Here is a 20,175-nt window from a genome sequence, read left to right as displayed (position 1 = left end):
AGAAAGAGCGCAGAGAGAGAAAGAAAGAGCGCAGAGAGAGAAAGAAAGAGCGCAGAGAGAGAGAAAGAGCGCAGAGAGAGAGAAAGAGCGCAGAGAGAGAGAAAGAAAGAGCGCAGAGAGAGAGAAAGGAAGAGCGCAGAGAGAGAAAGAAAGAGTGCAGAGAGAGAAAGAAAGAGTGCAGAGAGAGAGAGAGAGCGCAGAGAGAGAGTGCAGAGAGAAAGAAAGAGCGCAGAGAGAGAGAAAGAGTGCAGAGAGAGAGAAAGAAAGTGCGCAGAGAGAAAGAAAGAGCGCAGAGAGAGAGAAAGAAAGAGCGCAGAGAGAGAGAAAGAAAAAGCGCAGAGAGAGACAAAGAGCGCAGAGAGAGAGAAAAAAAGAGCGCAGAGAGAGAAAGAAATTGCGCAGAGAGAGAAAGAAAGAACGCAGAGAGAGAAAGAAAGAGCGCAGAGAGTGAGAGAGAAAGGGCGCAGAGAGAAAGAAAGGGCGCAGAGAGAGAGAGAAAGAAAGAGCGCAGAGAGAGAAAGAAAGAGCGCAGAGAGAGAAAGAAAGAGCGCAGAGAGAGAGAAAGAAAGAGCGCAGAGAGAGAGAGAAAGAGCGCAGAGAGAGAAAGAAAGAGCGCAGAGAGAGAGCGCAGAGAGAGAGAGCGCAGAGAGAAAGAAAGAGCGCAGAGAGAGAAAGAGCGCAGAGAGAGAGAAAGAAAGTGTGCAGAGAGAAAGAAAGAGCGCAGAGAGAAAGAGCGCAGAGAGAGAGAAAGTAAGAGCGCAGAGAGAGAGAAAGAGCGCAGAGAGAGAGAAAGAGCGCAGAGAGAGAGAAAGAGCGCAGAGAGAGAAAGAAAGAGCGCAGAGAGAGAGAAAGAAAGAGCTCAGAGAGAGAGAAAGGAAGAGCGCAGAGAGAGAAAGAAAGAGCGCAGAGAGAGAAAGAAAGAGCGCAGAGAGAGAAAGAAAGAGCGCAGAGAGAGAGAAAGAAAGAGCACAGAGAGAGAGAGAAAGAGCGCAGAGAGAAAGAAAGAAAGAGCGCAGAGAGAGAAAGAAATAGCTCAGAGAGAGAGAGAATGAGCGCAGAGTGAGAGAAAGAAAGAGCGCAGAGAGAGAGAGGAAGAAAGAGCGCAGAGAGAGAAAGAAAGAAAGAGCGCAGAGAGAGAAAGAAAGAGCGCAGAGAGAAAGAAAGAGCGCAGAGAGAGAGAAAGAGCGCAGAGAGAGAGAAAGAGCGCAGAGAGAGAGAAAGAAAGAGCGCAGAGAGAGAGAAAGGAAGAGCGCAGAGAGAGAGAAAGGAAGAGTGCAGAGAGAGAAAGAAAGAGTGCAGAGAGAGAAAGAAAGAGTGCAGAGAGAGAGAGAGCGCAGAGAGAGAGAGCGCAGAGAGAAAGAAAGAGCGCAGAGAGAGAGAAAGAGCGCAGAGAGAGAGAAAGAAAGTGCGCAGAGAGAAAGAAAGAGCGCAGAGAGAGAGAAAGAAAGAGCGCAGAGAGAGAGAAAGAAAGAGCGCAGAGAGAGAGAAAGAAAGAGCGCAGAGAGAGAAAGAAAGAGCGCAGAGAGAGAGAAAGAAAGAGCGCAGAGAGAGAGAGGAAGAAAGAGCGCAGAGAGAGAAAGAAAGAGCGCAGAGAGAGAAAGAAAGAGCGCAGAGAGAGAAAGAAAGAGCGCAGAGAGAGAGAAAGAGCGCAGAGAGAGAAAGAAAGAGCGCAGAGAGAGAGAAAGAAAGAGCGCAGAGAGAGAGAGGAAGAAAGAGCGCAGAGAGAGAAAGAAAGAGCGCAGAGAGAGAAAGAAAGAGCGCAGAGAGAGAGAGAAAGAGCGCAGAGAGAGAGAAAGAGCGCAGAGAGAGAGAAAGAAAGAGCACAGAGAGAGAGAAAGGAAGATCGCAGAGAGAGAAAGAAAGAGTGCAGAGAGAGAAAGAAAGAGTGCAGAGAGAGAGAGAGCGCAGAGAGAGAGCGCAGAGAGAAAGAAAGAGCGCAGAGAGAGAGAAAGAGTGCAGAGAGAGAGAAAGAAAGTGCGCAGAGAGAAAGAAAGAGCGCAGAGAGAGAGAAAGAAAGAGCGCAGAGAGAGAGAAAGAAAAAGCGCAGAGAGAGACAAAGAGCGCAGAGAGAGAGAAAGAAAGAGCGCAGAGAGAAAGAAAGGGCGCAGAGAGAGAGAGAAAGAGCGCAGAGAGAAAGGAAGAGCGCAGAGAGAGAGAAAGAAAGAGCGCAGAGAGAAAGAAAGAGCGCAGAGAGAGAAAGAAAGAGCGCAGAGAGAGAGAAAGAAAGAGCGCAGAGAGAGAGAGGAAGAAAGAGCGCAGAGAGAGAAAGAAAGAAAGAGCGCAGAGAGAGAAAGAAAGAGCGCAGAGAGAGAAAGAAAGAGCGCAGAGAGAGAGAAAGAGCGCAGAGAGAGAGAAAGAGCGCAGAGAGAGAGAAAGATAGAGCGCAGAGAGAGAGAAAGGAAGAGCGCAGAGAGAGAAAGAAAGAGTGCAGAGAGAGAAAGAAAGAGTGCAGAGAGAGAGAGCGCAGAGAGAGAGTGCAGAGAGAAAGAAAGAGCGCAGAGAGAGAGAAAGAGTGCAGAGAGAGAGAAAGAAAGTGCGCAGAGAGAAAGAAAGAGCGCAGAGAGAGAGAAAGAAAGAGTGCAGAGAGAGAGAAAGAAAAAGCGCAGAGAGAGACAAAGAGCGCAGAGAGAGAGACAGAAAGAGCGCAGAGAGAGAAAGAAATCGCGCAGAGAGAGAAAGAAAGAGCGCAGAGAGAGAAAGAAAGAGCGCAGAGAGTGAGAGAGAAAGAGCGCAGAGAGAAAGAAAGGGCGCAGAGAGAGAGAGAAAGAAAGAGCGCAGAGAGAGAAAGAAAGAGCGCAGAGAGAGAAAGAAAGAGCGCAGAGAGAGAGAAAGAAAGAGCGCAGAGAGAGAGAGAAAGAGCGCAGAGAGAGAAAGAAAGAGCGCAGAGAGAAAGAAAGAGCGCAGAGAGAGAAAGAGCGCAGAGAGAGAGAAAGAAAGTGTGCAGAGAGAAAGAAAGAGCGCAGAGAGAGAGAAAGTAAGAGCGCAGAGAGAGAGAAAGTAAGAGCGCAGAGAGAGAAAGAAAGAGCGCAGCGAGAGAAAGAAAGAGCGCAGAGAGAGAAAGAAAGAGCGCAGAGAGAGAGAAAGAAAGAGCGCAGAGAGAGAGAAAGAAAGAGCGCAGAGAGAGAAAGAAAGAGCGCAGAGAGAGAAAGAAAGAGCGCAGAGAGAGAGAAAGAGCGCAGAGAGAGAGAAAGAGCGCAGAGAGAGAGAAAGAAAGAGCGCAGAGAGAGAGAAAGGAAGAGCGCAGAGAGAGAAAGAAAGAGCGCAGAGAGAGAAAGAAAGAGCGCAGAGAAAGAGCGCAGAGAGAGAGAAAGAGCGCAGAGAGAGAGAAAGAAAGAGCGCAGAGAGAGAGAAAGGAAGAGCGCAGAGAGAGAAAGAAAGAGCGCAGAGAGAGAAAGAAAGAGTGCAGAGATAGAGAGAGCGCAGAGAGAGAGCGCGCAGAGAGAAAGAAAGAGCGCAGAGAGAGAGAAAGAAAGAGCACAGAGATAGAGAAAGAAAAAGCGCAGAGAGACAAAGAGCGCAGAGAGAGAGAAAGAAAGAGCGCAGAGAGAGAAAGAAATAGCGCAGAGAGAGAAAGAAAGAGCGCAGAGAGAGAGAAAGAGCGCAGAGAGAGAAAGAAAGAAAGAGCGCAGAGAGAGAAAGAAAGAAAGAGCGCAGAGAGAGAAAGAAAGAGCGCAGAGAGAGAAAGAAAGAGCGCAGAGAGAGAAAGAGCGCAGAGAGAGAGAAAGAGCGCAGAGAGAGAAAGGAAGAGCGCAGAGAGAGAAAGAAAGAGCGCAGAGAGAGAAAGAAAGAGTGCAGAGAGAGAGAGCGCAGAGAGAGAGAGCGCAGAGAGAAAGAAAGAGCGCAGAGAGAGAGAAAGAAAGAGCACAGAGATAGAGAAAGAAAAAGCGCAGAGAGACAAAGAGCGCAGAGAGAGAGAAAGAAAGAGCGCAGAGAGAAAGAAATAGCGCAGAGAGAGAAAGAAAGAGCGCAGAGAGAGAAAGAAAGAGCGCAGAGAGTGAGAGAGAAAGAGCGCAGAGAGAAAGAAAAGGCGCAGAGAGAGAGAGAAAGAAAGATTGCAGAGAGAGAAAGAAAGAGCGCAGAGAGAGAAAGAAAGAGCGCAGAGAGAGAAAGAAAGAGCGCAGAGAGAGAGAAAGAAAGAGCGCAGAGAGAGAAAGAGCGCAGAGAGAGAGAAAGAAAGTGTGCAGAGAGAAAGAGCGCAGAGAGAGAGAAAGTAAGAGCGCAGAGAGAGAGAAAGAAAGAGCGCAGAGAGAGAAAGAAAGAGCGCAGAGAGAGAGAAAGAAAGAGCGCAGAGAGAGAGAGGAAGAAAGAGCGCAGAGAGAGAAAGAAAGAAAGAGCGCAGAGAGAGAAAGAAAGAGCGCAGAGAGAGAAAGAAAGAGCGCAGAGAGAGAGAAAGAGCGCAGAGAGAAAGGAAGAGTGCAGAGAGAGAAAGGAAGAGTGCAGAGAGAGAAAGAAAGAGTGCAGAGAAAGAAAGAGTGCAGAGAGAGAGAGCGCAGAGAGAGAGAGCGCAGAGAGAAAGAAAGAGCGCAGAGAGAGAGAAAGAGCGCAGAGAGAGAAAGAAAGAGCGCAGAGAGAGAGAAAGAGCGCAGAGAGAGAGAAAGAGCGCAGAGAGAGAGAAAGAAAGAGCGCAGAGAGAGAGAAAGGAAGAGCGCAGAGAGAGAAAGAAAGAGCGCAGAGAGAGAAAGAAAGAGTGCAGAGAGAGAGAGAGCGCAGAGAGAGAGAGCGCAGAGAGAAAGAAAGAGCGCAGAGAGAGAGAAAGAAAGAGCACAGAGATAGAGAAAGAAAAAGCGCAGAGAGACAAAGAGCGCAGAGAGAGAGAAAGAAAGAGCGCAGAGAGAGAAAGAAATAGCGCAGAGAGAGAAAGAAAGAGCGCAGAGAGAGAGAAAGAGCGCAGAGAGAGAGAAAGAGCGCAGAGAGAGAGAAAGAAAGAGCGCAGAGAGAGAGAAAGGAAGAGCGCAGAGAGAGAAAGAAAGAGCGCAGAGAGAGAAAGAAAGAGCGCAGAGAGAGAAAGAGCGCAGAGAGAGAGAAAGAGCGCAGAGAGAGAGAAAGAAAGAGCGCAGAGAGAGAGAAAGGAAGAGCGCAGAGAGAGAAAGAAAGAGCGCAGAGAGAGAAAGAAAGAGTGCAGAGAGAGAGAGAGCGCAGAGAGAGAGAGCGCAGAGAGAAAGAAAGAGCGCAGAGAGAGAGAAAGAAAGAGCACAGAGATAGAGAAAGAAAAAGCGCAGAGAGACAAAGAGCGCAGAGAGAGAGAAAGAAAGAGCGCAGAGAGAGAAAGAAATAGCGCAGACAGAGAAAGAAAGAGCGCAGAGAGAGAGAAAGAGCGCAGAGAGAGAAAGAAAGAAAGAGCGCAGAGAGAGAAAGAAAGAAAGAGCGCAGAGAGAGAAAGAAAGAGCGCAGAGAGAGAAAGAAAGAGCGCAGAGAGAGAGAAAGAGCGCAGAGAGAGAGAAAGAGCGCAGAGAGAGAGAAAGAAAGAGCGCAGAGAGAGAGAAAGGAAAAGCGCAGAGAGAGAAAGAAAGAGCGCAGAGAGAGAAAGAAAGAGTGCAGAGAGAGAGAGAGCGCAGAGAGAGAGAGCACAGAGAGAAAGAAAGAGCGCAGAGAGAGAGAAAGAAAGAGCACAGAGATAGAGAAAGAAAAAGCGCAGAGAGACAAAGAGCGCAGAGAGAGAGAAAGAAAGAGCGCAGAGAGAGAAAGAAAGAAAGAGCGCAGAGAGAGAGAGAAAGAGCGCAGAGAGAGAGAAAGAAAGAGCGCAGAGAGAGAGAAAGGAAGAGCGCAGAGAGAGAGAAAGGAAGAGCGCAGAGAGAGAGAAAGGAAGAGCGCAGAGAGAGAGAAAGGAAGAGTGCAGAGAGAGAAAGAAAGAGTGCAGAGAGAGAAAGAAAGAGTGCAGAGAGAGAAAGAAAGAGTGCAGAGAGAGAGAGCGCAGAGAGAGAGAGCGCAGAGAGAAAGAAAGAGCGCAGAGAGAGAGAAAGAGCGCAGAGAGAGAGAGGAAGAAAGAGCGCAGAGAGAGAAAGAAAGAAAGAGCGCAGAGAGAGAAAGAAAGAGCGCAGAGAGAGAGAAAGAGCGCAGAGAGAGAGAAAGAGCGCAGAGAGAGAGAAAGAAAGAGCGCAGAGAGAGAGAAAGGAAGAGCGCAGAGAGAGAGAAAGGAAGAGTGCAGAGAGAGAAAGAAAGAGTGCAGAGAGAGAAAGAAAGAGTGCAGAGAGAGAGAGAGCGCAGAGAGAGAGAGCGCAAAGAGAAAGAAAGAGGGCAGAGAGAGAGAAAGAAAGTGCGCAGAGAGAAAGAAAGAGCGCAGAGAGAGAAAGAGCGCAGAGAGAGAGAAAGAAAGTGTGCAGAGAGAAAGAAAGAGCGCAGAGAGAAAGAGCGCAGAGAGAGAGAAAGTAAGAGCGCAGAGAGAGAGAAAGTAAGAGCGCAGAGAGAGAAAGAAAGAGCGCAGAGAGAGAAAGAAAGAGCGCAGAGAGAGAAAGAAAGAGCGCAGAGAGAGAGAAAGAAAGAGCGCAGAGAGAGAGAAAGAAAGAGCGCAGAGAGAGAAAGAAAGAGCGCAGAGAGAGAAAGAAAGAGCGCAGAGAGAGAGAAAGAGCGCAGAGAGAGAGAAAGAGCGCAGAGAGAGAGAAAGAAAGAGCGCAGAGAGAGAGAAAGGAAGAGCGCAGAGAGAGAAAGAAAGAGCGCAGAGAGAAAGAAAGAGCGCAGAGAGAGAAAGAGCGCAGAGAGAGAGAAAGAGCGCAGAGAGAGAGAAAGAAAGAGCGCAGAGAGAGAGAAAGGAAGAGCGCAGAGTGAGAAAGAAAGAGCGCAGAGAGAGAAAGAAAGAGTGCAGAGATAGAGAGAGCGCAGAGAGAGAGCGCGCAGAGAGAAAGAAAGAGCGCAGAGAGAGAGAAAGAAAGAGCACAGAGATAGAGAAAGAAAAAGCGCAGAGAGACAAAGAGCGCAGAGAGAGAGAGAAAGAAAGAGCGCAGAGAGAGAAAGAAATAGCGCAGAGAGAGAAAGAAAGAGCGCAGAGAGAGAGAAAGAGCGCAGAGAGAGAAAGAAAGAAAGAGCGCAGAGAGAGAAAGAAAGAGCGCAGAGAGAGAAAGAAAGAGTGCAGAGAGAGAGAGCGCAGAGAGAGAGAGCGCAGAGAGAAAGAAAGAGCGCAGAGAGAGAGAAAGAAAGAGCACAGAGATAGAGAAAGAAAAAGCGCAGAGAGACAAAGAGCGCAGAGAGAGAGAAAGAAAGAGCGCAGAGAGAAAGAAATAGCGCAGAGAGAGAAAGAAAGAGCGCAGAGAGAGAAAGAAAGAGCGCAGAGAGTGAGAGAGAAAGAGCGCAGAGAGAAAGAAAAGGCGCAGAGAGAGAGAGAAAGAAAGATTGCAGAGAGAGAAAGAAAGAGCGCAGAGAGAGAAAGAAAGAGCGCAGAGAGAGAGAAAGAAAGAGCGCAGAGAGAGAGAAAGAAAGAGCGCAGAGAGAGAAAGAGCACAGAGAGAGAGAAAGAAAGTGTGCAGAGAGAAAGAAAGAGCGCAGAGAGAAAGAGCGCAGAGAGAGAGAAAGTAAGAGCGCAGAGAGAGAGAAAGAAAGAGCGCAGAGAGAGAAAGAAAGAGCGCAGAGAGAGAAAGAAAGAGCGCAGAGAGAGAGAAAGAAAGAGCGCAGAGAGAGAGAGGAAGAAAGAGCGCAGAGAGAGAAAGAAAGAAAGAGCGCAGAGAGAGAAAGAAAGAGCGCAGAGAGAGAAAGAAAGAGCGCAGAGAGAGAGAAAGAGTGCAGAGAGAAAGGAAGAGTGCAGAGAGAGAAAGGAAGAGTGCAGAGAGAGAAAGGAAGAGTGCAGAGAGAGAAAGAAAGAGTGCAGAGAAAGAAAGAGTGCAGAGAGAGAGCGCAGAGAGAGAGAGCGCAGAGAGAAAGAAAGAGCGCAGAGAGAGAGAAAGAGCGCAGAGAGAGAAAGAAAGAGCGCAGAGAGAGAGAAAGAGCGCAGAGAGAGAAAGAGCGCAGAGAGAGAGAAAGAAAGAGCGCAGAGAGAGAAAGAAAGAGCGCAGAGAGAGAAAGAAAGAGTGCAGAGAGAGAGAGAGCGCAGAGAGAGAGAGCGCAGAGAGAAAGAAAGAGCGCAGAGAGAGAGAAAGAAAGAGCACAGAGATAGAGAAAGAAAAAGCGCAGAGAGACAAAGAGCGCAGAGAGAGAGAAAGAAAGAGCGCAGAGAGAGAAAGAAATAGCGCAGAGAGAGAAAGAAAGAGCGCAGAGAGAGAGAAAGAGCGCAGAGAGAGAGAAAGAGCGCAGAGAGAGAGAAAGAAAGAGCGCAGAGAGAGAGAAAGGAAGAGCGCAGAGAGAGAAAGAAAGAGCGCAGAGAGAGAAAGAAAGAGCGCAGAGAGAGAAAGAGCGCAGAGAGAGAGAAAGAGCGCAGAGAGAGAGAAAGAAAGAGCGCAGAGAGAGAGAAAGGAAGAGCGCAGAGAGAGAAAGAAAGAGCGCAGAGAGAGAAAGAAAGAGTGCAGAGAGAGAGAGAGCGCAGAGAGAGAGAGCGCAGAGAGAAAGAAAGAGCGCAGAGAGAGAGAAAGAAAGAGCACAGAGATAGAGAAAGAAAAAGCGCAGAGAGACAAAGAGCGCAGAGAGAGAGAAAGAAAGAGCGCAGAGAGAGAAAGAAAGAGCGCAGAGAGAGAGAAAGAGCGCAGAGAGAGAAAGAAAGAAAGAGCGCAGAGAGAGAAAGAAAGAAAGAGCGCAGAGAGAGAAAGAAAGAGCGCAGAGAGAGAAAGAAAGAGCGCAGAGAGAGAGAAAGAGCGCAGAGAGAGAGAAACAGCGCAGAGAGAGAGAAAGAAAGAGCGCAGAGAGAGAGAAAGGAAGAGCGCAGAGAGAGAAAGAAAGAGCGCAGAGAGAGAAAGAAAGAGCGCAGAGAGAGAAAGAAAGAGTGCAGAGAGAGAGAGAGCGCAGAGAGAGAGAGCACAGAGAGAAAGAAAGTGCGCAGAGAGAGAGAAAGAAAGAGCACAGAGATAGAGAAAGAAAAAGCGCAGAGAGACAAAGAGCGCAGAGAGAGAGAAAGAAAGAGCGCAGAGAGAGAAAGAAAGAAAGAGCGCAGAGAGAGAGAGAAAGAGCGCAGAGAGAGAGAAAGAAAGAGCGCAGAGAGAGAGAAAGGAAGAGCGCAGAGAGAGAGAAAGGAAGAGCGCAGAGAGAGAGAAAGGAAGAGCGCAGAGAGAGAGAAAGGAAGAGTGCAGAGAGAGAAAGAAAGAGTGCAGAGAGAGAAAGAAAGAGTGCAGAGAGAGAGAGCGCAGAGAGAGAGAGCGCAGAGAGAAAGAAAGAGCGCAGAGAGAGAGAAAGAGCGCAGAGAGAGAGAGGAAGAAAGAGCGCAGAGAGAGAAAGAAAGAAAGAGCGCAGAGAGAGAAAGAAAGAGCGCAGAGAGAGAGAAAGAGCGCAGAGAGAGAGAAAGAGCGCAGAGAGAGAGAAAGAGCGCAGAGAGAGAGAAAGAAAGAGCGCAGAGAGAGAGAAAGGAAGAGCGCAGAGAGAGAGAAAGGAAGAGTGCAGAGAGAGAAAGAAAGAGTGCAGAGAGAGAAAGAAAGAGTGCAGAGAGAGAGAGAGCGCAGAGAGAGAGAGCGCAAAGAGAAAGAAAGAGCGCAGAGAGAGAGAAAGAAAGTGCGCAGAGAGAAAGAAAGAGCGCAGAGAGAGAGAAAGAAAGAGCGCAGAGAGAGAGAAAGAAAGAGCGCAGAGAGAGAAAGAAAGAAAGAGCGCAGAGAGAGAAAGAAAGAGCGCAGAGAGAGAAAGAAAGAGCGCAGAGAGAGAGAAAGAGCGCAGAGAGAGAGAAAGAGCGCAGAGAGAGAGAAAGAAAGAGCGCAGAGAGAGAGAAAGGAAGAGCGCAGATAGAGAAAGAAAGAGTGCAGAGAGAGAAAGAAAGAGTGCAGAGAGAGAGAGAGAGCGCAGAGAGAGAGTGCAGAGAGAAAGAAAGAGCGCAGAGAGAGAGAAAGAGTGCAGAGAGAGAGAAAGAAAGTGCGCAGAGAGAAAGAAAGAGCGCAGAGAGAGAGAAAGAAAGAGCGCAGAGAGAGAGAAAGAAAAAGCGCAGAGAGAGACAAAGAGCGCAGAGAGAGAGAAAAAAAGAGCGCAGAGAGAGAAAGAAATTGCGCAGAGAGAGAAAGAAAGAGCGCAGAGAGAGAAAGAAAGAGCGCAGAGAGTGAGAGAGAAAGAGCACAGAGAGAAAGAAAGGGCGCAGAGAGAGAGTGAAAGAAAGAGCGCAGAGAGAGAAAGAAAGAGCGCAGAGAGAGAAAGAAAGAGCGCAGAGAGAGAGAAAGAAAGAGCGCAGAGAGAGAGAGAAAGAGCGCAGAGAGAGAAAGAAAGAGCGCAGAGAGAGAGCGCAGAGAGAGAGAGCGCAGAGAGAAAGAAAGAGCGCAGAGAGAGAGAGAGCGCAGAGAGAGAGAAAGAAAGTGTGCAGAGAGAAAGAAAGAGCGCAGAGAGAAAGAGCGCAGAGAGAGAGAAAGTAAGAGCGCAGAGAGAGAGAAAGAGCGCAGAGAGAGAGAAAGAGCGCAGAGAGAGAGAAAGAGCGCAGAGAGAGAGAAAGAAAGAGCGCAGAGAGAGAGAAAGAAAGAGCGCAGAGAGAGAGAAAGGAAGAGCGCAGAGAGAGAAAGAAAGAGCGCAGAGAGAGAAAGAAAGAGCGCAGAGAGAGAAAGAAAGAGCGCAGAGAGAGAGAAAGAAAGAGCACAGAGAGAGAGAGAAAGAGCGCAGAGAGAAAGAAAGAAAGAGCGCAGAGAGAGAAAGAAATAGCTCAGAGAGAGAGAGAATGAGCGCAGAGTGAGAGAAAGAAAGAGCGCAGAGAGAGAGAGGAAGAAAGAGCGCAGAGAGAGAAAGAAAGAAAGAGCGCAGAGAGAGAAAGAAAGAGCGCAGAGAGAAAGAAAGAGCGCAGAGAGAGAGAAAGAGCGCAGAGAGAGAGAAAGAGCGCAGAGAGAGAGAAAGAAAGAGCGCAGAGAGAGAGAGAAAGGAAGAGCGCAGAGAGAGAGAAAGGAAGAGTGCAGAGAGAGAAAGAAAGAGTGCAGAGAGAGAAAGAAAGAGTGCAGAGAGAGAGAGAGCGCAGAGAGAGAGAGCGCAGAGAGAAAGAAAGAGCGCAGAGAGAGAGAAAGAGCGCAGAGAGAGAGAAAGAAAGTGCGCAGAGAGAAAGAAAGAGCGCAGAGAGAGAGAAAGAAAGAGCGCAGAGAGAGAGAAAGAAAGAGCGCAGAGAGAGAAAGAAAGAGCGCAGAGAGAGAAAGAAAGAGCGCAGAGAGAGAGAAAGAAAGAGCGCAGAGAGAGAGAGGAAGAAAGAGCGCAGAGAGAGAAAGAAAGAGCGCAGAGAGAGAAAGAAAGAGCGCAGAGAGAGAGAAAGAGCGCAGAGAGAGAGAAAGAGCGCAGAGAGAGAGAAAGAAAGAGCACAGAGAGAGAGAAAGGAAGATCGCAGAGAGAGAAAGAAAGAGTGCAGAGAGAGAAAGAAAGAGTGCAGAGAGAGAGAGAGCGCAGAGAGAGAGCGCAGAGAGAAAGAAAGAGCGCAGAGAGAGAGAAAGAGTGCAGAGAGAGAGAAAGAAAGTGCGCAGAGAGAAAGAAAGAGCGCAGAGAGAGAGAAAGAAAGAGCGCAGAGAGAGAGAAAGAAAAAGCGCAGAGAGAGACAAAGAGCGCAGAGAGAGAGAAAGAAAGAGCGCAGAGAGTGAGAGAGAAAGAGCGCAGAGAGAAAGAAAGGGCGCAGATAGAGAGAGAAAGAGCGCAGAGAGAAAGGAAGAGCGCAGAGAGAGAGAAAGAAAGAGCGCAGAGAGAAAGAAAGAGCGCAGAGAGAGAAAGAAAGAGCGCAGAGAGAGAGAAAGAAAGAGCGCAGAGAGAGAGAGGAAGAAAGAGCGCAGAGAGAGAAAGAAAGAAAGAGCGCAGAGAGAGAAAGAAAGAGCGCAGAGAGAGAAAGAAAGAGCGCAGAGAGAGAGAAAGAGCGCAGAGAGAGAGAAAGAGCGCAGAGAGAGAGAAAGAAAGAGCGCAGAGAGAGAGAAAGGAAGAGCGCAGAGAGAGAAAGAAAGAGTGCAGAGAGAGAAAGAAAGAGTGCAGAGAGAGAGAGCGCAGAGAGAGAGTGCAGAGAGAAAGAAAGAGCGCAGAGAGAGAGAAAGAGTGCAGAGAGAGAGAAAGAAAGTGCGCAGAGAGAAAGAAAGAGCGCAGAGAGAGAGAAAGAAAGAGTGCAGAGAGAGAGAAAGAAAGAGCGCAGAGAGTGAGAGAGAAAGAGCGCAGAGAGAAAGAGAAAGAAAGAGCGCAGAGAGAGAAAGAAAGAGCGCAGAGAGAGAAAGAAAGAGCGCAGAGAGAGAGAAAGAAAGAGCGCAGAGAGAGAGAGAAAGAGCGCAGAGAGAGAAAGAAAGAGCGCAGAGAGAAAGAAAGAGCGCAGAGAGAGAAAGAGCGCAGAGAGAGAGAAAGAAAGTGTGCAGAGAGAAAGAAAGAGCGCAGAGAGAAAGAGCGCAGAGAGAGAGAAAGTAAGAGCGCAGAGAGAGAAAGAAAGAGCGCAGAGAGAGAAAGAAAGAGCGCAGAGAGAGAAAGAAAGAGCGCAGAGAGAGAGAAAGAAAGAGCGCAGAGAGAGAGAGGAAGAAAGAGCGCAGAGAGAGAAAGAAAGAAAGAGCGCAGAGAGAGAAAGAAAGAGCGCAGAGAGAGAAAGAAAGAGCGCAGAGAGAGAGAAAGAGCGCAGAGAGAGAGAAAGAGCGCAGAGAGAGAGAAAGAAAGAGCGCAGAGAGAGAGAAAGGAAGAGCGCAGAGAGAGAAAGAAAGAGCGCAGAGAGAGAAAGAAAGAGCGCAGAGAGAGAAAGAAAGAGCGCAGAGAGAGAGAAAGAAAGAGCGCAGAGAGAGAGAAAGAAAGAGCACAGAGAGAGAGAGAAAGAGCGCAGAGAGAAAGAAAGAAAGAGCGCAGAGAGAGAAAGAAAGAGCTCAGAGAGAGAGAGAATGAGCGCAGAGAGAGAGAAAGAAAGAGCGCAGAGAGAGAGAGGAAGAAAGAGCGCAGAGAGAGAAAGAAAGAAAGAGCGCAGAGAGAGAAAGAAAGAGCGCAGAGAGAGAAAGAAAGAGTGCAGAGAGAGAGAAAGAGCGCAGAGAGAGAGAAAGAGCGCAGAGAGAGAGAAAGAAAGTGCGCAGAGAGAAAGAAAGAGCGCAGAGAGAGAGAAAGAAAGAGCGCAGAGAGAGAGAAAGAAAGAGCGCAGAGAGAGAAAGAAAGAGCGCAGAGAGAGAGAAAGAAAGAGCGCAGAGAGAGAGAGGAAGAAAGAGCGCAGAGAGAGAAAGAAAGAGCGCAGAGAGAGAAAGAAAGAGCGCAGAGAGAGAGAAAGAGCGCAGAGAGAGAGAGAGCGCAGAGAGAGAGAAAGAAAGAGCACAGAGAGAGAGAAAGGAAGAGCGCAGAGAGAGAAAGAAAGAGTGCAGAGAGAGAAAGAAAGAGCGCAGAGAGAGAGAAAGAGTGCAGAGAGAGAGAAAGAAAGTGCGCAGAGAGAAAGAAAGAGCGCAGAGAGAGAGAAAGAAAGAGCGCAGAGAGAGAGAAAGAAAAAGCGCAGAGAGAGACAAAGAGCGCAGAGAGAGAGAAAGAAAGAGCGCAGAGAGTGAGAGAGAAAGAGCGCAGAGAGAAAGAAAGGGCGCAGAGAGAGAGAGAAAGAAAGAGCGCAGAGAGAGAAAGAAAGAGCGCAGAGAGAGAAAGAAAGAGCGCAGAGAGAGAGAAAGAAAGAGCGCAGAGAGAGAGAAAGAAAGAGCGCAGAGAGAGAGAAAGAAAGAGCGCAGAGAGAGAGAATGAAAAAGCGCAGAGAGAGACAAAGAGCGCAGAGAGAGAGACAGAAAGAGCGCAGAGAGAGAAAGAAAGAGCGCAGAGAGAGAGAAAGAAAGAGCGCAGAGAGAGAGAAAGAAAGAGCGCAGAGAGAGAGAAAGAAAGAGCGCAGAGAGAGAGAATGAAAAAGCGCAGAGAGAGACAAAGAGCGCAGAGAGAGAGACAGAAAGAGCGCAGAGAGAGAAAGAAATCGCGCAGAGAGAGAAAGAAAGAGCGCAGAGAGAGAAAGAAAGAGCGCAGAGAGAGAAAGAAAGAAAGAGCGCAGAGAGAGAAAGAAAGAGCGCAGAGAGAGAAAGAAAGAGCGCAGAGAGAGAGAAAGAGCGCAGAGAGAGAGAAAGAGCGCAGAGAGAGAGAAAGAAAGAGCGCAGAGAGAGAGAAAGGAAGAGCGCAGAGAGAGAGAGAGAGCGCAGAGAGAGAGTGCAGAGAGAAAGAAAAAGCGCAGAGAGAGAGAAAGAGTGCAGAGAGAGAGAAAGAAAGTGCGCAGAGAGAAAGAAAGAGCGCAGAGAGAGAGAAAGAAAGAGCGCAGAGAGAGAGAAAGAAAAAGCGCAGAGAGAGACAAAGAGCGCAGAGAGAGAGACAGAAAGAGCGCAGAGAGAGAAAGAAAGAGCGCAGAGCGTGAGAGAGAAAGAGCGCAGAGAGAGAAAGAAAGAGCGCAGAGAGAGAGAAAGAAAGAGCGCAGAGAGAGAAAGAAAGAGCGCAGAGAGAGAGCGCAGAGAGAGAGAGCGCAGAGAGAAAGAAAGAGCGCAGAGAGAGAGAGCGCAGAGAGAAAGAAAGAGCGCAGAGAGAGAAAGAGCGCAGAGAGAGAGAAAGAAAGTGTGCAGAGAGAAAGAAAGAGCGCAGAGAGAAAGAGCGCAGAGAGAGAGAAAGTAAGAGCGCAGAGAGAGAGAAAGAAAGAGCGCAGAGAGAGAAAGAAAGAGCGCAGAGAGAGAAAGAAAGAGCGCAGAGAGAGAAAGAGCACAGAGAGAGAGAAAGAAAGTGTGCAGAGAGAAAGAAAGAGCGCAGAGAGAAAGAGCGCAGAGAGAGAGAAAGTAAGAGCGCAGAGAGAGAGAAAGAAAGAGCGCAGAGAGAGAAAGAAAGAGCGCAGAGAGAGAAAGAAAGAGCGCAGAGAGAGAGAAAGAAAGAGCGCAGAGAGAGAGAGGAAGAAAGAGCGCAGAGAGAGAAAGAAAGAAAGAGCGCAGAGAGAGAAAGAAAGAGCGCAGAGAGAGAAAGAAAGAGCGCAGAGAGAGAGAAAGAGTGCAGAGAGAAAGGAAGAGTGCAGAGAGAGAAAGGAAGAGTGCAGAGAGAGAAAGGAAGAGTGCAGAGAGAGAAAGAAAGAGTGCAGAGAAAGAAAGAGTGCAGAGAGAGAGAGCGCAGAGAGAGAGAGCGCAGAGAGAAAGAAAGAGCGCAGAGAGAGAGAAAGAGCGCAGAGAGAGAAAGAAAGAGCGCAGAGAGAGAGAAAGAGCGCAGAGAGAGAAAGAGCGCAGAGAGAGAGAAAGAAAGAGCGCAGAGAGAGAAAGAAAGAGCGCAGAGAGAGAAAGAAAGAGTGCAGAGAGAGAGAGAGCGCAGAGAGAGAGAGCGCAGAGAGAAAGAAAGAGCGCAGAGAGAGAGAAAGAAAGAGCACAGAGATAGAGAAAGAAAAAGCGCAGAGAGACAAAGAGCGCAGAGAGAGAGAAAGAAAGAGCGCAGAGAGAGAAAGAAATAGCGCAGAGAGAGAAAGAAAGAGCGCAGAGAGAGAGAAAGAGCGCAGAGAGAGAGAAAGAGCGCAGAGAGAGAGAAAGAAAGAGCGCAGAGAGAGAAAGAGCGCAGAGAGAGAGAAAGAAAGTGTGCAGAGAGAAAGAAAGAGCGCAGAGAGAAAGAGCGCAGAGAGAGAGAAAGTAAGAGCGCAGAGAGAGAGAAAGAAAGAGCGCAGAGAGAGAAAGAAAGAGCGCAGAGAGAGAAAGAAAGAGCGCAGAGAGAGAAAGAGCACAGAGAGAGAGAAAGAAAGTGTGCAGAGAGAAAGAAAGAGCGCAGAGAGAAAGAGCGCAGAGAGAGAGAAAGTAAGAGCGCAGAGAGAGAGAAAGAAAGAGCGCAGAGAGAGAAAGAAAGAGCGCAGAGAGAGAAAGAAAGAGCGCAGAGAGAGAGAAAGAAAGAGCGCAGAGAGAGAGAGGAAGAAAGAGCGCAGAGAGAGAAAGAAAGAAAGAGCGCAGAGAGAGAAAGAAAGAGCGCAGAGAGAGAAAGAAAGAGCGCAGAGAGAGAGAAAGAGTGCAGAGAGAAAGGAAGAGTGCAGAGAGAGAAAGGAAGAGTGCAGAGAGAGAAAGGAAGAGTGCAGAGAGAGAAAGAAAGAGTGCAGAGAAAGAAAGAGTGCAGAGAGAGAGAGCGCAGAGAGAGAGAGCGCAGAGAGAAAGAAAGAGCGCAGAGAGAGAGAAAGAGCGCAGAGAGAGAAAGAAAGAGCGCAGAGAGAGAGAAAGAGCGCAGAGAGAGAAAGAGCGCAGAGAGAGAGAAAGAAAGAGCGCAGAGAGAGAAAGAAAGAGCGCAGAGAGAGAAAGAAAGAGTGCAGAGAGAGAGAGAGCGCAGAGAGAGAGAGCGCAGAGAGAAAGAAAGAGCGCAGAGAGAGAGAAAGAAAGAGCACAGAGATAGAGAAAGAAAAAGCGCAGAGAGACAAAGAGCGCAGAGAGAGAGAAAGAAAGAGCGCAGAGAGAGAAAGAAATAGCGCAGAGAGAGAAAGAAAGAGCGCAGAGAGAGAGAAAGAGCGCAGAGAGAGAGAAAGAGCGCAGAGAGAGAGAAAGAAAGAGCGCAGAGAGAGAGAGGAAGAAAGAGCGCAGAGAGAGAAAGAAAGAAAGAGCGCAGAGAGAGAAAGAAAGAGCGCAGAGAGAGAAAGAAAGAGCGCAGAGAGAGAGAAAGAGCGCAGAGAGAGAGAAAGAGCGCAGAGAGAGAGAAAGAGCGCAGAGAGAGAGAAAGAAAGAGCGCAGAGAGAGAAAGGAAGAGCGCAGAGAGAGAAAGAAAGAGCGCAGAGAGAGAAAGAAAGCGCGCAGAGAGAGAAAGAAAGAGCGCAGAGAGAGAGAAAGAAAGAGCACAGAGAGAGAGAGAAAGAGCGCAGAGAGAGAAAGAAAGAGCTCAGAGAGAGAGAGAATGAGCGCAGAGAGAGAGAAAGAAAGAGCGCAGAGAGAGAGAGGAAGAAAGAGCGCAGAGAGAGAAAGAATGAAAGAGCACAGAGAGAGAAAGAAAGAGCGCAGAGAGAGAAAGAAAGAGCGCAGAGAGAGAGAAAGAGCGCAGAGAGAGAGAAAGAGCGCAGAGAGAGAGAAAGAAAGAGCGCAGAGAGAGAGAAAGGAAGAGCGCAGAGAGAGAGAAAGGAAGAGTGCAGAGAGAGAAAGGAAAAGTGCAGAGAGAGAAAGAAAGAGTGCAGAGAGAGAAAGAAAGAGTGCAGAGAGAGAGAGAGCGCAGAGAGAGAGAGCGCAGAGAGAAAGAAAGAGCGCAGAGAGAGAGAAAGAGCACAGAGAGAGAGAAAGAAAGTGCGCAGAGAGAAAGAAAGAGCGCAGAGAGAGAGAAAGGAAGAGCGCAGAGAGAGAAAGAAAGAGCGCAGAGAGAGAAAGAAAGAGCGCAGAGAGAGAAAGAGCGCAGAGAGAGAGAAAGAGCGCAGAGAGAGAGAAAGAAAGAGCGCAGAGAGAGAGAAAGGAAGAGCGCAGAGAGAGAAAGAAAGAGTGCAGAGAGAGAAAGAAAGAGTGCAGAGAGAGAGAGAGCGCAGAGAGAGAGCGCAGAGAGAAAGAAAGAGCGCAGAGAGAGAGAAAGAGTGCAGAGAGAGAGAAAGAAAGTGCGCAGAGAGAAAGAAAGAGCGCAGAGAGAGAGAAAGAAAGAGCGCAGAGAGAGAGAAAGAAAAAGCGCAGAGAGAGACAAAGAGCGCAGAGAGAGAGAAAGAAAGAGCGCAGAGAGTGAGAGAGAAAGAGCGCAGAGAGAAAGAAAGGGCGCAGAGAGAGAGAGAAAGAGCGCAGAGAGAAAGGAAGAGCGCAGAGAGAGAGAAAGAAAGAGCGCAGAGAGAAAGAAAGAGCGCAGAGAGAGAAAGAAAGAGCGCAGAGAGAGAGAGGAAGAAAGAGCGCAGAGAGAGAGAGGAAGAAAGAGCGCAGAGAGAGAAAGAAAGAAAGAGCGCAGAGAGAGAAAGAAAGAGCGCAGAGAGAGAAAGAAAGAGCGCAGAGAGAGAGAAAGAGCGCAGAGAGAGAGAAAGAGCGCAGAGAGAGAGAAAGAAAGAGCGCAGAGAGAGAGAAAGGAAGAGCGCAGAGAGAGAAAGAAAGAGTGCAGAGAGAGAAAGAAAGAGTGCAGAGAGAGAGAGCGCAGAGAGAGAGTGCAGAGAGAAAGAAAGAGCGCAGAGAGAGAGAAAGAGTGCAGAGAGAGAGAAAGAAAGTGCGCAGAGAGAAAGAAAGAGCGCAGAGAGAGAGAAAGAAAGAGTGCAGAGAGAGAGAAAGAAAAAGCGCAGAGAGAGACAAAGAGCGCAGAGAGAGAGACAGAAAGAGCGCAGAGAGAGAAAGAAATCGCGCAGAGAGAGAAAGAAAGAGCGCAGAGAGAGAAAGAAAGAGCGCAGAGAGTGAGAGAGAAAGAGAGCAGAGAGAAAGAAAGGGCGCAGAGAGAGAGAGAAAGAAAGAGCGCAGAGAGAGAAAGAAAGAGCGCAGAGAGAGAAAGAAAGAGCGCAGAGAGAGAGAAAGAAAGAGCGCAGAGAGAGAGAGAAAGAGCGCAGAGAGAGAAAGAAAGAGCGCAGAGAGAAAGAAAGAGCGCAGAGAGAGAAAGAGCGCAGAGAGAGAGAAAGAAAGTGCGCAGAGAGAAAGAAAGAGCGCAGAGAGAGAGAAAGAAAGAGTGCAGAGAGAGAGAAAGAAAAAGCGCAGAGAGAGACAAAGAGCGCAGAGAGAGAGACAGAAAGAGCGCAGAGAGAGAAAGAAATCGCGCAGAGAGAGAAAGAAAGAGCGCAGAGAGAGAAAGAAAGAGCGCAGAGAGTGAGAGAGAAAGAGAGCAGAGAGAAAGAAAGGGCGCAGAGAGAGAGAGAAAGAAAGAGCGCAGAGAGAGAAAGAAAGAGCGCAGAGAGAGAAAGAAAGAGCGCAGAGAGAGAGAAAGAAAGAGCGCAGAGAGAGAGAGAAAGAGCGCAGAGAGAGAAAGAAAGAGCGCAGAGAGAAAGAAAGAGCGCAGAGAGAGAAAGAGCGCAGAGAGAGAGAAAGAAAGTGTGCAGAGAGAAAGAAAGAGCGCAGAGAGAAAGAGCGCAGAGAGAGAGAAAGTAAGAGCGCAGAGAGAGAGAAAGTAAGAGCGCAGAGAGAGAAAGAAAGAGCGCAGAGAGAGAAAGAAAGAGCGCAGAGAGATAAAGAAAGAGCGCAGAGAGAGAGAAAGAAAGAGCGCAGAGAGAGAGAGGAAGAAAGAGCGCAGAGAGAGAAAGAAAGAAAGAGCGCAGAGAGAGAAAGAAAGCGCGCAGAGAGAGAAAGAAAGAGCGCAGAGAGAGAGAAAGAAAGAGCACAGAGAGAGAGAGAAAGAGCGCAGAGAGAGAAAGAAAGAGCTCAGAGAGAGAGAGAATGAGCGCAGAGAGAGAGAAAGAAAGAGCGCAGAGAGAGAGAGGAAGAAAGAGCGCAGAGAGAGAAAGAATGAAAGAGCACAGAGAGAGAAAGAAAGAGCGCAGAGAGAGAAAGAAAGAGCGCAGAGAGAGAGAAAGAGCGCAGAGAGAGAGAAAGAGCGCAGAGAGAGAGAAAGAAAGAGCGCAGAGAGAGAGAAAGGAAGAGCGCAGAGAGAGAGAAAGGAAGAGTGCAGAGAGAGAAAGGAAAAGTGCAGAGAGAGAAAGAAAGAGTGCAGAGAGAGAAAGAAAGAGTGCAGAGAGAGAGAGAGCGCAGAGAGAGAGAGCGCAGAGAGAAAGAAAGAGCGCAGAGAGAGAGAAAGAGCACAGAGAGAGAGAGAAAGAAAGTGCGCAGAGAGAAAGAAAGAGCGCAGAGAGAGAGAAAGGAAGAGCGCAGAGAGAGAAAGAAAGAGCGCAGAGAGAGAAAGAAAGAGCGCAGAGAGAGAAAGAGCGCAGAGAGAGAGAAAGAGCGCAGAGAGAGAGAAAGAAAGAGCGCAGAGAGAGAGAAAGGAAGAGCGCAGAGAGAGAAAGAAAGAGTGCAGAGAGAGAAAGAAAGAGTGCAGAGAGAGAGAGAGCGCAGAGAGAGAGCGCAGAGAGAAAGAAAGAGCGCAGAGAGAGAGAAAGAGTGCAGAGAGAGAGAAAGAAAGTGCGCAGAGAGAAAGAAAGAGCGCAGAGAGAGAGAAAGAAAGAGCGCAGAGAGAGAGAAAGAAAAAGCGCAGAGAGAGACAAAGAGCGCAGAGAGAGAGAAAGAAAGAGCGCAGAGAGTGAGAGAGAAAGAGCGCAGAGAGAAAGAAAGGGCGCAGAGAGAGAGAGAAAGAGCGCAGAGAGAAAGGAAGAGCGCAGAGAGAGAGAAAGAAAGAGCGCAGAGAGAAAGAAAGAGCGCAGAGAGAGAAAGAAAGAGCGCAGAGAGAGAGAGGAAGAAAGAGCGCAGAGAGAGAGAGGAAGAA

This window comes from Ascaphus truei, unplaced genomic scaffold, assembly GCF_040206685.1.
Source record: "Ascaphus truei isolate aAscTru1 unplaced genomic scaffold, aAscTru1.hap1 HAP1_SCAFFOLD_228, whole genome shotgun sequence".
Lineage (NCBI taxonomy): Eukaryota > Metazoa > Chordata > Amphibia > Anura > Ascaphidae > Ascaphus > Ascaphus truei.
This window is presented reverse-complemented; position numbering follows the sequence as displayed.